This window comes from Microtus pennsylvanicus, chromosome 3 (assembly GCF_037038515.1).
Source record: "Microtus pennsylvanicus isolate mMicPen1 chromosome 3, mMicPen1.hap1, whole genome shotgun sequence".
Lineage (NCBI taxonomy): Eukaryota > Metazoa > Chordata > Mammalia > Rodentia > Cricetidae > Microtus > Microtus pennsylvanicus.
The window spans coordinates 120515220-120531981 of record NC_134581.1 but is presented as its reverse complement, the minus strand read 5'-3'; the positions used below and the strand labels follow the sequence as shown (position 1 = coordinate 120531981).

Here is a 16762-nt window from a genome sequence, read left to right as displayed (position 1 = left end):
ATGGTTCTTTCCCCTTTTCTTTTTCTTTTGTTTTGTTTGGAGAGTCTAATTATATAATTCAGACTGACCTGAATCTCGCTGTCCAACCTATGCTAGCCTCAAACTGAAAATCTTTCTGTCTCAAACTGGGAGTGGTGGCGCATACAGAGGCAGAGGCAGGAGGATCTCTGTGAGTTTGAAGCCAGTCTTCTCTACATAGCAAGTCCTAGGACAGTCAGAGCCACATTAGAGAGACCCTTTTTCAAAACACAAAAGACGGAGAGAGTGGTGGGGAGAGAGGGAAGAGGGAGAGAAGGAGGGAGGGAGGAAGAAACAGAGGGGAGAGGAAGAGAGGGGAAGGGGAGAAGAGGAGAGGAAGAGAGAGGAAGGGAGGGAAGAAAGGAAGGGAAGAAATTTTGCTACCGCAGGCCCCTCAATGCTGGGAGTACATGCACACACCGCCACACCAGTCTTAAATAATCAATGTTCAAATAAACTTACTGACTCTTGGTGACATATTTTGCAGCAGTCAGAAGACAACCTGCAGGAGTTAATTATCTCCCAGGTCATGCAGGCTCTCAGATCAAACTCGGTTCATCAAGTTTGGCAGCCAGTGCCCTCACCCGCTGAGCTATCTCACCGACCTGGAAATCGGAGTCCTCAGACATATTATAACCCAGAGTTTCCCAGTTTGCAGATGGTACCTATTAGTGGTTTTTCAAAACCCGCCCCGAGAGTCACGACTAGCATTTAGAAAACAACTAACTGGAACTGAGCAGAAAAATACCTGAGTACATTTAGTAGGGGTATTGTCTGATGTTCTTTCTACGTGCTTACATGTGCCTGCACGAACGCATTCCAGCTCGCACACACTGTGTGGTTATGTGAAGTGTTAGCTGTGAGTTGTGGTCAAAGGCTTGAGAACCATGATCTTGCCTAATTGGCAGTCTTCCCTCCAACCCAACGTTTCTCTCTGACTCTCTACCATAGGACGTGGTACTTCCTGCTCCCTCGACAGAGAATGACTTTGTTCTCCCTGCCCACCTGGAGGCTCGCCCCTTAATGACACATCTGAGCCCATCTAGATGTCTGCACGTCCTGCTCCTCTCCCTCCTGATCAACTGCAGCATTGGGCCCCTGAAAGGAGTGTGCTTTCGTGGTTGTGTGTCAAGCTGACAAGGGCAGGATGCCCCAGGTACCTTTCACTCTGAACTAAAGGAGTCTGTTTCCAAAGAGTAAGAATTGTGTTGTTGCCAGGATCTCACACGATGCCTCCAGCTCACAATAAGTAATCTATAAATAAGGTCACAGTGGGAATTTTATATAATGAGATAGGAACGGTATCCATACACAGAGAAAAGGCAAAGTGAGGCACGTACATGTAGAACATGCTCCCATTGTGTGTTCATTCGTGAGAGTGCATTATGCATTGCATCACAAAGAGCATCTCTGAATAGTACAAAGGAACTTGGCGTGGTGGTACCCACTATGCCTAACCTGGTAGGAAGAAACAGGGGGGGATCAGAGTTCAAGGTCATCCCTGGCAACTACCTACCAATCAGTCGTTGAGACCAGCTTGAACTACATCAAGGGGGAGAAACAAATGAAATTCGTTAACGATTGTGGTCACCTGTAACCAGGGAAAAAAAAAGACTAGTGTTTCACTGAGACTTCTTGATTTCTGTGCCATATTCAAGGGCTGTATCACACTAAAATTAATTAAATTAATTAATATTGCTCTGAAATATTTTACAGGGAATGTATATTTTAAGAAGACAAGATTTATGGCTTCCAAATATCCCATAATATAAAAGTAAATACATAGTTACTTTTATTGACTGGTTAAAAAGTGGAGAGAACCTTTATTGTCTATAATGCTTAAATCTATCCTTTCCCTGATTTGACAGCATCTCGGGGTGTGCTGGTATTTCTAATTCCAGCCCTTTCTCAGGGTGTGCTGGCACATATTTCTAACTCCAGCCCTTGGGAACCTGAAGATGAAGGATTTCCATAACTTTGAGGCCAACCTATGTTACATAGTGAGACCTTGTCTCAAAAAACAAACAGGTGGGCAGTGGAGGCACCAGTCTTTAATTGCAGCACTCCGAGAGAAGCAGGAGGGTCTCCAGGTTCAAGGCCAGCCTGGTCTACATAGTAAGTTCCAGGTCAGTCAGGGATACACAGAGAAACCGTGTCTCAAAAACTTAAAAATAAAACAAGACACCAAGAACAAAACAAAAACAAACACAAAACAAATCAACCAACCAAACAACACCCACATAAGAGGGGGCTAGAGAGATGGCGTGGTGCTTAGGAGCAAGTATTCCTTTTCAGAGCTCAGTTCTTAGCACCCACATCTGGTGCTGCAGTAGCTCCACCTCCTGGAGCCCCACCTCCGGCCTCTGTGGGCCCTGCATTCACAAGCAGACACACCCACACACACAACTAAAAAGAACAAAAACAACGGGCTGGAGAGTTGACTCGGCAGAGGACTGCGGTTCCATTCCCAGCACCCATGTGGCGGCTCACGGCCATCCCTAACTCCAGCTATGGGAGATCTGAAGCCCTCACCTGACCTCTGCAGTCGTCAGACAGACACGTGAATAAAGCATTCATCCACATAAAGCATATAAATCTTTAAAAACAATAATAACATCAAAACTAAATTTTATAAAATCGAGCGAACAGAGAGTATGGCCTCTGAGCCAGGCTTGGCGGTGCGGGCCTGTCACCTTCGCTAGCGTGGACGCAACAGGAGAATCTTGAGATCAAGGCCTACGCTGATGGGCAAGTCTAAGGGCAGCTTAAGCAACTTTGCAAGATCTTGTCTCAAAATATAAACACTATGAAAAAAACAAAACAAACAAAACAACACAAAAAAAGGTGAAGACAAAGTTCAGCACAGCATTCTTGCCTAGAGCACCAGAGGCCCCATGTCCATTTTTAAAAGTCGCATCTTTTTCTTACTGAGACCAATCCAGGTAAAAGAAGGGTGTGAGGGGGGAGAAACTTCATTTTCTAAATAAGCACCCCATCATAAAGTACACCCCAGGTCCTCATGCAAGTCTGGCTGACCACTCAAAGTCCACTTAGTCCAAGGCCAGGGTAACAAAGAACCATGTAGGTTAATTTTGCAACTGCTTGCAACAGGATGCTTCTGCCAGACCTCTGGCTGGGCACTGCGAACTCCTCACCTCATCAGAACTGCCTTTTATTAAGCCTAATATTCAGAGGGAAAAGAACTGCTGATTATGGGCCTGAGTTCCCATGGCAACAGTAAAACAGATGCCAAAGTAGCTGTAGCACCGAGGAAAATAATACACTAATAATAGGTAGTCCTGTGGATTCTTTTAATGAGACAGCTCACTGAGAGCCAGCTGTTTCTGCATGTTAGGACAAGGATGACTGTGGAGATCTTCAGACTTTCAAAGCCAAGATAAACCGTCTTTGTTAGACACAGAATGACTCTGAGTCAAACCACTCTTATGGCTAATGTAGATATATCGTCCTGATGCTTCCGGTGGATAGTTAGTAAATGATTTTACCTCGTGCTTTAAAGACTGACCACCCTCCTGCCCCCTCTAGTGCTCACAGGGACCTGGAGGGTGAGCTGTCCCCAGCATCGCACGTCCACTGCCACAGGAGCGAGCCACACGTGCACGCACAGGGGACAGCCCCCTTCTGCTGAGAGTGGAGAATTAATTCCCGATAGGGAGCCTTGAGGTGAGCCCTTTCTGTTCGTTTTCTGAACACAGACTCTTCAGTGTGCAGGGACTTCCATCCCAAACACCACAGAGGTGCGTGGCTTAAATGACAGAAACAGTTCCCTTACTGTGACAGAGCCTGGAAGTCCAGGTTCGCGGTGTCCGTGGGGGTGGTTTCTTTTCAAGGGTCTGTCCTCAGCTTTCAGACAGCCATCCTCTCCCTCTGCTGAGGCTTGCTGCCGTGTTTGTCTATCAGAAGGCTCCTGAAGCTTCGGACCATCACAGCGAACCCGTGGTGCCGTGCCCGGAGCTTAACTTGATGTGATGCCAAAGGACACACAACTCTCACCATCTAGGGACAAAGACATCCAAAGGCGGTTAGCAAAGCAGTCTGGACACCAGAGGAAAGACAGGGGCCACTGCTGCTGAAGGTTAACTTGGCGGTAGGGATGACAGGGCCATTAGAACGGGGGAGGGGAATGCTCCTGCGGTGGTTTGCATAAGAATGGCCCCTGCCGGGCAGTGGTGACACACACTTTAAATCCCAGCACTCGGGCAGGGGCAGAGGCAAGTGGATCTCTGTGAGTTCAAGGCCAGCCTGGTCTACAGAGTGGAATTCCAGGACAGGCTCCAAAGCTACACAGAGAAACCCCGTCTCAAAAAACTAAAAACAAAACACAACAACAACAACAAAAAGAACAAAAAGAATGCCCCCCCCCATATATTTGAATAGTCACCAGGGAGTGCACTGTTTGAGAAGGGTTAGAAAGTGTGGCCTTGCTGGAGGAGATGTGTCACTGGGCTGGGCTTACCAGCCCCAGTCTGGGTCCCCTCCCCCCTACCTGCAGATCAGGATGTAAAGCTCTCAGCTAGTGTTCTAGAAACACACTCCCTGCTGTGATAAGGCACTAACCCTTTGAAACTGTAAGCAAGGCCCCGGTAAAGCTTTCTTTCCAAGAGTTGCCTTGATCGTGGTGTCTCTTCACGGCAGTAGAACACTGACTGAAAGACTCCTCCAGTGCTTTTAGAATAAAGTCTGACCTTTTTTTCCTGATTTTATTTTATTTTTAATTGAGGTGACAAATGTGTAGCCTTAAATTTACCATCTTAACACAAAGGAAAAAAAATTTGAGACAGGGTCTTAGACTTCACTCTGTAGACCAGGCTGGTCTTGAACTCACAAAGATCCACTTGCCTCTGTCCCTGCCCGAGTGCTGGGAGTAAAGTTATATGCCATCATACCCAAACTTTTAAAAAAGGGGTTTATTACTATTTATTATTATTATTATGATGATGATGATGATGATGATGATGATGATGATGATGCATGTAGGGACAGTGACATTACAATATATATATGGAACTCAGAGGACCATTTAAAGGAGTATGTTCTCTTCTCTCACTGTTTGGTACCCAAGGATGGATTCATGATGTTAGGTTTGGCAGCACTTCTACCTGCTGAGCCATCTTGCTAGTTTCCCTTTTAATTTTGTGTGTGTGTGTGTGCGCGCGCATGAATGTGTGTATGTGTATGTGCATATGTGTTTGCTAGCCTGTGGTGAGGAGTGAATCTAAGACTTCATATGTCTTAGGCACATGCTCTATCACCAGCCTACATTCCCAGCTTGATCTTGACCATGGGGCAAGATGTTACATATTTATGTCTCTATTTGTATATGGGGATGCTTTTCAAGGCCAGAGGAAGGTTGTCTCCTACCACATGGGTCCAGGAGGTCCAGCTCAGGCCACAACACCAGGCAGCCAACACCCTTTGCCTACTGAGCTGTCTAGATGGCCTACACACTACACTCTCAAGCTGGCCTCAAACTGGGGCTCCTCCTGCCTCTCTTCTGAATGCTGGGGTTCAGGTATGTGCCACCACACCTGAGAGAATCCTTTTTAGGGCTGCATAAATTTTGGATTTTAGCATTGTGCGTATCCTTACCTTAGCACAGGCCTGAATTAAACCCTAGCAACACATATGTGCGGATATGGGTGAGTTGGTCGGTGGTCACTTAGAGTTTGTGAAGGCCTGTGTTCAATTCTCAGCCCTGCATACATGGTAAATGCCTATAATTTCAATATGGAAGGAAGGAAAAGCAAGAATTCAAGGCCATCATCAGCTACATACTGAGTTCAAGAACAGCCTGGGGTGCATTAGCTACTGTCAGAGAGTGGTCCTTGGCTTTTTCCTTTCCAGCATTACTCAAGTCTGAGGAGCCACTGGTAGCTGGCTCATAGGACAACGGCATACAGTGGTAACAGAAAGTAGCTGTGGTTTCTTTCCCATCTAATTGTGTACTGAGGATGTGGGCTGGCTACTTTATATCGATTTGACACAAATCAGAGTACCTTGGGGAAGGGAACCTCAGCTGAGAAAATGCCCCCACCAGATAGGTCTGTGGGCAAGCCTGTGGTCATTTTCCTGATTGATGAACGATGTGGGAGGGCCCAGCTCACTGTGGGTGTTGCTCCCCCTGGGCTGGTGGGCCTGGGCGCTGAAGAAGGCAGGTTGAGCAAGCCATGAGGAGTGTAAGTGGCCTTCCCTGGTTCCTGTACCAGCTCAAACCTCAACACTTCCGCCCTGACTCCCTGCAGTGATGGACTGCGGTGTGGAGCTGGGAGCTGAAAGGAACCCTCTCCTCCTCCATTTTCCATGGTCAGAGCAACAGACCCCTCACTGAGACAGGCCAGAAAGGAGAGCTGGTACCAGGCCAGGAAACGCCTGGTCTGAGCAGCTGTTTGTGGACTGCACACTTAGCACAATCACAACCAAGTCTCCCCTGAACATTGAAAAAACACTAACTAAAAGACTAGAGCTTGCCGGGTGGTGGCAGTGGGGTGGTGGTGCACGTCTTTAATCCCAGCACTCGGGGAGGCAGAGGCAGGCGGAGTTCCAGGACAGCTAGGGCTACACAGAGAAACCCTGTCTCAAAAGACAAACAAACAAACAAAAAAATACAACTGGTAAAACCTAAGCCAAGACAATCGAAGCGTGCTGAGAGTGAGTGAAATCGTCTCCCAGGGGCAAGTCCATCAGTCAGTTATCCAAAACTAAACAATCAGCTCCCACAGCAAACATACAGATAACACCATACAAACTGAGCCCCCACAACTAACATACAAATAACACCATACAAACTGAGCAGGCTATATTTAAAAATATATATGTGTGTACATATATGTAGACAATAACAACTAGTGAAAAATAGAGGCCATGGATTTGAAAGCAAGCAAGGAGGTGTATATGGGAAGGTTTAGTGGAAGGAAAGAAAAGGGAAGGGAGAAATTATTATAATTTCAACCATTAAAAAAATTAAGCCAAGTGAAGAAGTAACACAAGCTACATAAATCCTAATGCAGTCTCATAAGGAGCGCACACAAAGCAATGACAATATAAATTATTGCCAGGTGGTGGTGGCGCACACCTTTAACCCCAGCACTCAGGAGGCAGAGGCAGACAAATCTCTGAGTTTGAGGCCAGTTTGACTACATAGTGGATTCCAGGACAGCCAGAATTTCACCAGGAAACCTTGTCTCAAACCAAACCAAAACAATAACAAAAAGCAGGAACTCTATGTGTAGCCTCATCACACAAAAGACAGGTACTCCTTAATGGCAAAATGATAGAAAAAAAAGACATTTCAAGAAAATGAAGTTAGAAAACAAACATTTAGTGTCTGATGCGGTAGATGTCAAACCAGCGCTAGTAAGGAAAAAGATAAAGATGATCACTTCATACTGACTGAGCAAATGCCCAATCAAGAGCACGCTACAGTTCTAAACATGTACACTCTGAACACAGGCACACTCAGTTTTACAGAGCAAATACTAAAGGTGAAGCCACATGGTGCACGGAGAGGGGTCCCTTTGTTCTGTCCCAGCTGCCCGGCTAGCTTACACCCTAAATAATCACACAGAAACTGTATTTATTTAAACACTACCTGGTCCATTGGCTCTAACTCCTCACTGGCTAATTTTTACATCTTAAATCTGTGTATCGCACATGATTGTGGCTTACCGGCAAGATTCTAACCAGTGTGCATCTCAGGCAGGAGATCCATGGCGTCTGCCACTCTGCCCTTCTTCCCAGCATTCAGTTCTGTCTACTCCACCTACCTATGTTCTGTCCTATCAACTAGGACAAGGCAGTTTCTTTATTTAACCAATGAAATCAACACATAAACAGAAGGAACTCCGACACCAGGCACAGATTGACCTCAGCTTAATGGCAGTGAAGATTTCTGTACCCTGTGTTTATTCACTGACAGAGTGAGAATGGCTCCCATAGCCCCATATATTTGAATGCTTGGTCCCCACCCAGTTAGGGGAACTATTTGGGGAGGATTAGGCAGTGTCCCCATGTTGGAGGAGGTGTATCACTGGGGGTGGTTTTCAGTTTCAAACACCTATGCCATCCCCAGTCCTGCTTCCTCTGCCTCCAGCCTGTGAATCGGATGTAAGCTCTCAACTGCTGCTCCAGCACCACGCCTGCCTGTGTGTCAACACACTCCCTGCCATGGTGATCACGAACTAACCCCTGAAACTGAAGCAAGCTCCCAATTAAATGTTCTCCTTTATAATCAGCCTTAGTCATGTGTTTCATCACAGCAATAGAAAACAGTAACTAAGACACAGGTCATCCTGACCGAAAATGGAGAGATATCTGAATGAAATGACACCAGAGATCAAATGGATTGGACATCTATAGAACATTCTATTCAAACACTGCAGAATACATGTTTCCCACAGTACAAAGCATCCCACGGAACTTTTTCTAAAACAGATAATATTTTAGGTCACAAAGCAACTCTTAAGAAATATAGGAAACCTGAAATAATTCCTTGTAGGCGATCTGACAACATGGAATAAGACTGTAGATCTGCAAGAGAAGCCCTAGAACATAAACAAACGTGGAGATTCAACAACACACTATTGAACAACTAATGACTCCTTGAAAAAAAATCAAGAAGGAAATAAAGACATTCCTAGAAACAAATGAAAATGAAAATAAAACATATAAAAACTCATGGGACACAGTGAAAACAGTCATGAGGGAAATTAATAGCTCTAAGTGCCTAAAAATTAGAGAGATCTCAAATAAATAATGATATACCTTACAACTGTGAAAAGTAATAATTAAGAAACAAAATAGAGAGACAAAGGGACGGGAAGAAAGAAGAGAGGCTGGAGAAATTGTTCAGTGGTTAAGCACATTGGCTGCTCTTGCAGAGGACCTAGGTTCAGTTCCCAGCACCCACTTAGTAGTTCACAGCCGTCTGTGACTCCATTTCCAGGAGATCTGATGCCTTCTTCTCACCTTCATGCCAGGCACACATGTGATGTGCATACATCATGCAAGCACAGCATTCACACACATAAAAGATAAAGATAAAAGATGACCTGGAAGAAGACTTTTGACAGAATGTTGAAAGGTGATTCTCGTGCTTTCTCATTGGTTACAGATAAAGCATGTTAACTTTTTAGGGATTGTAATACTACAATTTTGACAAAAACAGAAGACTTTTTTGGTTTAAAATAAATTGTGACTTACTAGCAGACTGCAGGGTTCAGGTTAAGTTGTCACTACAGTGAAAAGTCATTGAGAAGATATAAGTGCTGGCTATAAAAGTCTGAGCCATAATTAAAAAATAGTCTGAGTTACTTTTTTTAGTTGTGGACAATATGCTTCCCAGCTATCAAATTTATGTGTCTTTTTAACAATAATTTGTTTCAAATCTGAGTTGAAAAATTACATCGCCTAGTATTGTAATTTTTAATATTACTTGAGAGATTTTTCTTCTTTAAAATATTTTTAGATTTATTTATTTTATGTATATGCATGTTTCACCCAAATGTATGTATGTGCAACATGCACTCACCTGGTACCACAGATGTCAGAGAGTGGTGCAGCCCTGGAAAGGGCATTATGGGTAAGCCACCCTGTGGGTGTTGGGAACCAGACTTGGGTTCTCTGCAAGACCAAGTGCTCTTAACTGCTGAGCCATCTCTCCAACCCCAATAAAAAGACTTTTCATTTGATTATCATTTTCCTCCATTTGTCTGTATGGCCACAATTTCCCCCATCGGGAACGGCAAATTTTCATATTGGCTTGAAGAAGGAAAGAGGAATAGACACTAAACGTTGAGTATTTTAATATGGTAGCCTAATAGTTTCTGCCTGAAAGCTACGGGACTAAGAAGAGACCAGATGAGTTAAAATTTTACTGAGTTCTGCTCTTCATACTCCTTTGAACTCCCTTCCTTACTTTATCTTGAACAACCAAACGCTAGTGCCTTTTGGCTCTGGAGACCAGGCTGGCCTCTAATTTCTAACTCAGAGGTCTGCCCCTCTGCCTTCTGAGTGCTGGAATAGCACATGCCACCACAGCCTGGGCCACTCTGTCTGTCTGTCTGTCTGTCTGTCTGTCTGTCTGTCTGTCTATCCATCTATTTTTGTTTTATGTGCACTGGTGTTTTACCTGCATGTATGCCTATGTGAGGGTGTTGGGTTCCTTGGAACTGGAGTTACAGACGGTTGTGAACTGCCATGTGGGTTCTGGACATTGAGCACAGGTCCTCTGGAAGAACAGTCGGTGCTCTTAATTCTCTTGCAGAGACATCTTTTTTTAAAAAAAAAAAAATGGTTGTCGCTGGATGGTGGCGGTGCAGGTCTTTAATCCCAGCACTCGGGAGGCAGAGGCAGGTGGATCTCTATGAGTTCGAGGCCAGCCTGGTCTGCAGAGTGAGTTCCAGGATGGGCTCCAAAGCTACAGAGAAACCCTGTCTCGAAACACCCCCCCCCCAAAAAAAAGAAAGAGAAAATAGAGAAGAAGTGGTCAAAATGTTCAACACAAACACAGTTATTCCACTAAACAAGGCTCTGTTTGCTAAAGAAAGAATTCCTTTCCACGGTAGGTAGAGGTACCATCTTTAATCCCAGAACGCTAGAGACAGACTACTAGAGAAACCACACCCCGTCAAAAGGCACAGAACAGTGATCATGGAGTGCTGAGCCCCAGCTGAGAGATACGTCTACAACACAACTCCCACAGCTACAGTTCAGGGAACAGCATGGAAGGGGGAGCCAGACCACCAGGAAGTCTGCTGTGAGATTTTATCCCCTAGACATGACAGGGAGCTTCACTCACAAGACCTCAACAATATGGCTGCTTAAAGAAGACCAGAAGACATATGACACCTACAGACATGCTAACACGGTGTCGGGGGGGGGCTCGGGGGACCCCACCTCTAAACAAAGAGCCACCGGCAGTAATGAATGCTGAGAGCAAGAAAAATAATCTCCTAAAAGCCCCACTCACACCCTCGTACCTTGTTAAGAATCGTAGGGCAAAAGGTATCAATATTACAAGTGAAGAAAATGATAAGGCAGTAAGATTATTCTTAAAGATTTCATAGGCACCAGCTCCTTCCTCAGCCATGCAGCCATGGGGCACGGTGGCAGCAGGCAGCCGGGGGTGACACTGCCATTTGTAATAAACCAATCCAAGCGACTTCCCATAAAGGGTGGCAAATAAACTGTTCTATCACTGCATGCTAGTGTCTCACGGAGGAGAGGGAGCGGGGGGGGGGGGGGAGAGAGAGAGCGAGCGAACGAGAGGGAGAGAAAGAGCTAGAGAGAGGGAGAAAGAGAGAGAGAGAGAGGGAGAGGGAGAGAGAGCGAGCGCAAATGGGGAAGCTTGCTCTCTCTCTCTTCACAGAGATATGAAAGATTTCCACGATAGATTAGGTAGAAAAGCAAGGCACAGAGCAGTTCTGTGTTCCTCTTCGGAAGCAAAGAGATGAAAGATACTATACATACATAGAGTTAATTTGCTTATATTTGTAAACAAAACTCTGGAAGGATAAGAAATAGAATTGGGGCAGTTTGGAGGTGCGTGCCTGTGCCCCAGCACACTCAGAAGGAATAGAATTGGGGCAGGTTTGAAGGTGCGTGCCTGTGCCCCAGCACACTCAGAAGGAATAGAATTGGGGCAGGTTTGGAGGTGCGTGCCTGTGCCCCAGCACACTCAGAAGGAATAGAATTGGGGCAGGTTTGGAGGTGCCTGTAATCCCAGCACAGTCAGAAGGAATAGAATTGGGGCAGGTTTGAAGGTGCGTGCCTGTAATCCCAGCACAGTCAGACGGCTGAGAGAGTTCAAGGCCAGACTGAGTTATTAGCGAGTTCCAGGCCAGTATGGACTATTTTGATTCTGCTTAAAAACAAACACACAAACAAAACAACAGCCCCAGAAAGAAGGCTGGGAGATGGCCAAACAGGGAAGGGTTCTTGCTCTGCAAGCCTGAGGACCTGATTTTGAATCCCCAGACTCCAGGTGTGGAGTGTGTGCCTATAACCCTATGGGTGGGATGGGGGAAGAGACAGGAGGATCTCTGCAGCTTGTGGGCTCCAGGCTAGCTGTGGGCTCAGTGGGGCAAGCAGAGTATGGGGCAGGATGCATTCTCCTCTGGCCTCTGTGTGTGAGCGTAGATGTACACATGTGTATCACCACATACACACACATACACAAATAACATTGTTAAAGAGAAAAAAACAGAGATACAGACTTTGTTTCTCAGAAGAAGGGACAGGAACAATCTAGATGATGTTCTCATTCACATATGCAACCTCATTACCCTGTTACAGCAAATCAGAGGTAAATGTGAGTATCGTTCCCACCTTACAGCTAGCGACTTGTTGCTGGATTTTAGCCTCCTGTTGCCTCTCAAGTCTACACTACTGCATCCTTCAAACCAGCCCTTGAGCAAACACCGGCTCCAGGGCTTCAGACTCGGGATCAGACAAGTGGCATCACGGTTAGAAAAAGCAGGCTCCAGCCAAACGTCTTTTAGGGTGTCTCTGACACAGGGCGCCAGGGCTTGGCTGACACTTGTTGAGTTTATCTGTTCCTCTGTTGGTTTCCTGGCTTTCCCGATGTCTGTTTGGGAGGCAGTGAGGGGAGGAGGGGATGGAAACATGATCTGCTTTATGTGGTACACGTAGTTCCCTGGGACAACGCCTTATTTTATGGTCTCGAGACTTTGGAAGTTCAGAGTGATTGTTGTGCTAGCTCTCGGACACCGTGTCCAAGTGGGCGAGCGATAATGGGAGGTGGAAGCAAAGGGAAGGGGAGCCCCCTCCTGGGTCAGGCTCCTGGGCTTCCGGGGCAGGAAGCACTAGACACTAACTGGGAATCCTGGATTTTGCTGGCTGCAGAAGGTGTTGGTAGCTAGTTAAGTTAGACTACTTCAGATTACTGGGTGGTCCAGATCTTTTGTTAACCCGTTATGACCCTTATTCTTGTCACGTGAGAAGTAAAACTAGATTTATTTTCTATGTGGAAATTTACAGGCTTTGAATCACTCAGAGCAGTCAGATTCTAAAGGTAATTTTTTTCTTTGTATTTGTTTTTGAGACAGAGCCTCACACTCTAGCCCAGGCTGACCTGGAACTCCTGGAAATCCTCGGGAGAAGCTTCCAGAGGCTGGGATTACAGGAAAGAGCCACGCAGGCTGCAACCACGATCTCACAGCTGTTATTTCTGTATAAAACCTGAGTGGTAAGGCTGCAGAGATGAACAGCTCAGCTGGCAAAGTGCCAGCCTCGCAACTGTGGGACTGGATCGCCAGGACCTACGTAAAACAAAATCCGGGTGTGATGGCACAGTCTTCACAGCGCTGGGGATGTAGACAGGTAGAACCCTGGCCAGCCTAGCTCAGTCCGTGAGCCCCAGGTCCCAGTAAGAGACCTTCTTTCAGAAAGTAAAATGGAGGACTGGAGAGATGGCTCAGCAGTCAAGAGCACTGGCTGCTCTTACAGAGGACTCGGGTTCAGTACCTAGCACCCTCATGATAACACACAACCATCTGTAACTCCGGGTTCAGAGGATCGGTGCCCTCTTCTGGCCTCCATGGACACCAGGCACACATGTAGTGCACACACATGCAGGGAAACACTCAGACACATATAATAAAAACATATAATATTTAAAAAGTGAGGTGGATTGAGAAATGACACCTAGCCGGGCAGTGGTGGCCCATGGAGGCAGAGGCAGGTGGATCTCTGTGAGTTCAAGGCCAGCCTGGTCTACCAAGCAGTTCCAGGGATAACCTGGACTATTACATGGAGAAACTCTGCCTCAAAAAAAAAAAAAAAGAAAGAAAGAAAGAAAGAAAGAAAGAAAGAAAGAAAGAAAGAAAGAAAGAAAGAAAGAAAAGACACCCAAGGTTGATCTCTGGCTTCAATATACATGAGCACATACATTCTCTCTCTCTCTCATGCTCTCTCTCTCACACACACACACACTCTCTTACACACCCACTCTCTCTTACACACACACACTCTCTCTCCCTCTTACACACAGAGTCACACTCATACACATACACTCCCATACACACAAACACACGCACACACATTCTCACACACACTCTCTCATACAAACACACATGCACACACATATACATGCACACATACAAACACATATGCACATATATTCTCTCGCACATTTACACACTCACAAACACACAGGCATACACATACACTCACACACACACGTACACACACATACACACACAGAGTGGTGATGCAGAGAGGTTCGGTTCAGAGCTCTTTCAAAGCATGTGTCAGGATATGTTGTGTGTACTGGGGGGGCTCCTGTGGAACTCGGCTAACAGCTTTAGGGAATCCTTTCTTTCTACCATGTGGGTTCTCAGGATCAAACTCAGGTCATGGGGGTTTGTACAACAGGTGATTTTTTTAGGTTTTGTTTGTTTGTTTGTTTGTTTGTTTTTCCTACAGAGCCATCCTGTAGACTCTTTAGAAAGAACTGGGTGGCAGGTGTCAAGAAGAGGGGTAGCCTCAAGTACCGCAGGAAAAAGTGAACGTCCTTGGATTACAGATTATTTCCTTTCTTGATTTAATCTGGGACACTGGCTTGCCACATCGACAGCTGGGGCCTGGAGAGGGCCATTATCCTGAAAAAAATATATAGCTCTGAATGTTATAATCGTGAATGTTGAAGTCCTAAGGTTGTTTCTCAGGTAAGAGCTTACGTGGCCCGAGGCTGGCCTTGAACTCCTGATCCTCCCGCCTCCACCTACTAAGTTCCAGAATTACAGCTGTGTGCCCCACACTCAGATAATCACACGATGAAGAGAGGACTTATGTGAAGCGCATTAAAAACATGACACAACACTCCATAGGCCACTTGACTTTACACAACACATCTCTGCGAGCATAAACATCCAGGCCTAGTAACAGCCCTCACACGGATACAACAGTTTGAAAAGATAAACGGTGTTCATAAAGAAATGGGTCCAAAATTGTAATGCACACGGAGTCATTGCTGGGCCGTCTGAGCCGGTCCAGCCTCACAGTTGCAGACCTGGAGATGCTGTGGGCAGAGGCTGGGAACGCAGCAGCTGAGTGAGGAGCACTTGCCTATCTAGCATGAAGCTCCAGGCTAGGATCCCAAACCACCGGGGAGGGGAGGAGAGGGGTGTCCAAACCTGCTGTGAGTCACTCCCACACAGGCAGCTCTTCAAGGAGCCAAAAACAACGGCCTTAGAACCAGAAAAGCCAACCATGCAACTCTCAGCCTGAGGTTGAAAGCGCTTCCGCTCCCAGAGACCAGCTCTCCGTTCTGTGTCTGTTCTTTCCAGGGTTCTGGATTAAACAGTACGCAACACGAGGCTGGCCCATCTCTGCTTCAGATGCCCACACTAATGTCCACACTAGGCTTCTATCCCACATCAACCCAAAATGCATTCAGCCCCGCCCCCAGAGCTTGGCTTTCTACCCCTCTTTTATACCTTTAAAAAAATGGAATTGAATGTTTGGGCATGCTTGCCTTTCAGGGTTTTAATCTTTTAGGATTGTAATTATTTATGGCATAACCTCACACAGTAGCCCATGTTGGCCTTGGATTCACCACCTGCTGCCTTAGCCCAAGGGCTGGAGTTGCCGGTACACTCCACCATCCGGGGATTTGAGCGTTTGGCATTAGTGAAGTCAGGACTGAGTCCCTTGGCATCATTATTACTTAGCTCTAACCCCTGAGGCTTCCCCAGCTGGCAAAAATGAAGAAACGGATTCAGGAGCTCCTCAAAACTGGCGATTTTCGTCCTACCATGTCTCACAAGGCCGCACCCACACAGACCACGGCCCTAATCCCACCTGAGAATCTTTATCCTGGTCTCCGGAGTACAGCAGACTTCTCAGCCGCCCCAAGTCCCTCTGGAACCAAACCTGGGGTTGCTGTAGCTCTCGAGACCTCTCCCGGGCTCGTCACAGATGTTGTTCATGACACTAACCAGGTCTTAGAGACAGGAACTCCCCTCTGCAGTCTGAAGGAGAAGGGGCGTTGTGATCCACATCACACAAAAGAGACTTGGCCCTGGAGTGGACAGCGCAAGCCCCGTCACCATCAGAGCACCAAGCTTCGTGTCCCCGGCCGTCAAGACGGCTCAGGGAGGAGAGCTGTTTGCTGCCCAGCTGATCCCTGGAAGCTACATGGTGGAAGAAGAGAGCCAACGCCACAACGGCGACCTCTGACCTCCACATACGTGCTGTGGCATTGTGCACCCGCTCCAATAACAATAATAAAACATTTACATTGCCATCCCATGTTTTGTTTTCATGTCAGTCTTAATGAGATAGATTCCATACACCATGTAATTTAATTACTTAACCTGTACCTGCCGTTATTATTTTTAGTGTTTCTCCGTTTTGAATACAAATGCCGTCACAATAATTTCAGAACATTTTCATTAATTACCTATCTGTTGCCTGCAGTGTGTAATCAGCTGTCCTGTCCATTAGACAAGCTGGATTATGGGGCGTGTGTGCTTTGTGGCTGGCATCTCTCACGTGGCGCGGTGTCTTGTGGGCCCGCCCACGTTGCCGGAAGTGCCGGCACTTCATTCCTTTGTGCTGAGCCATGCCCCTGCATGGTGTCGCACTGTTTGCCTGCTCCTCAGTGGACGGTGAATTTCACCATGTAAATGGAGAAACTGAAACATATAATTAGGTTGGGGGTTGGGGCCATGGAAAGCCTGGTGCCCTTCGCTCTCGCTTCTGA

The 16762-nt window shown here is 46.3% G+C and overlaps 1 protein-coding gene across 1 annotated transcript in view; it reads right to left on the bottom strand.

Moving 5' to 3' along the window:
• Ndufaf6 (NADH:ubiquinone oxidoreductase complex assembly factor 6) overlaps positions 1-16762 on the bottom strand; it is a 146569-nt gene that overhangs the window by 66162 nt on the left and 63645 nt on the right. Inside the window, exon 2 of the mRNA XM_075966986.1 lies at positions 3812-4035. The gene's annotated coding sequence lies outside the window, so the exon portion shown is untranslated. The remainder of the gene's footprint in view (positions 1-3811; positions 4036-16762) is intronic.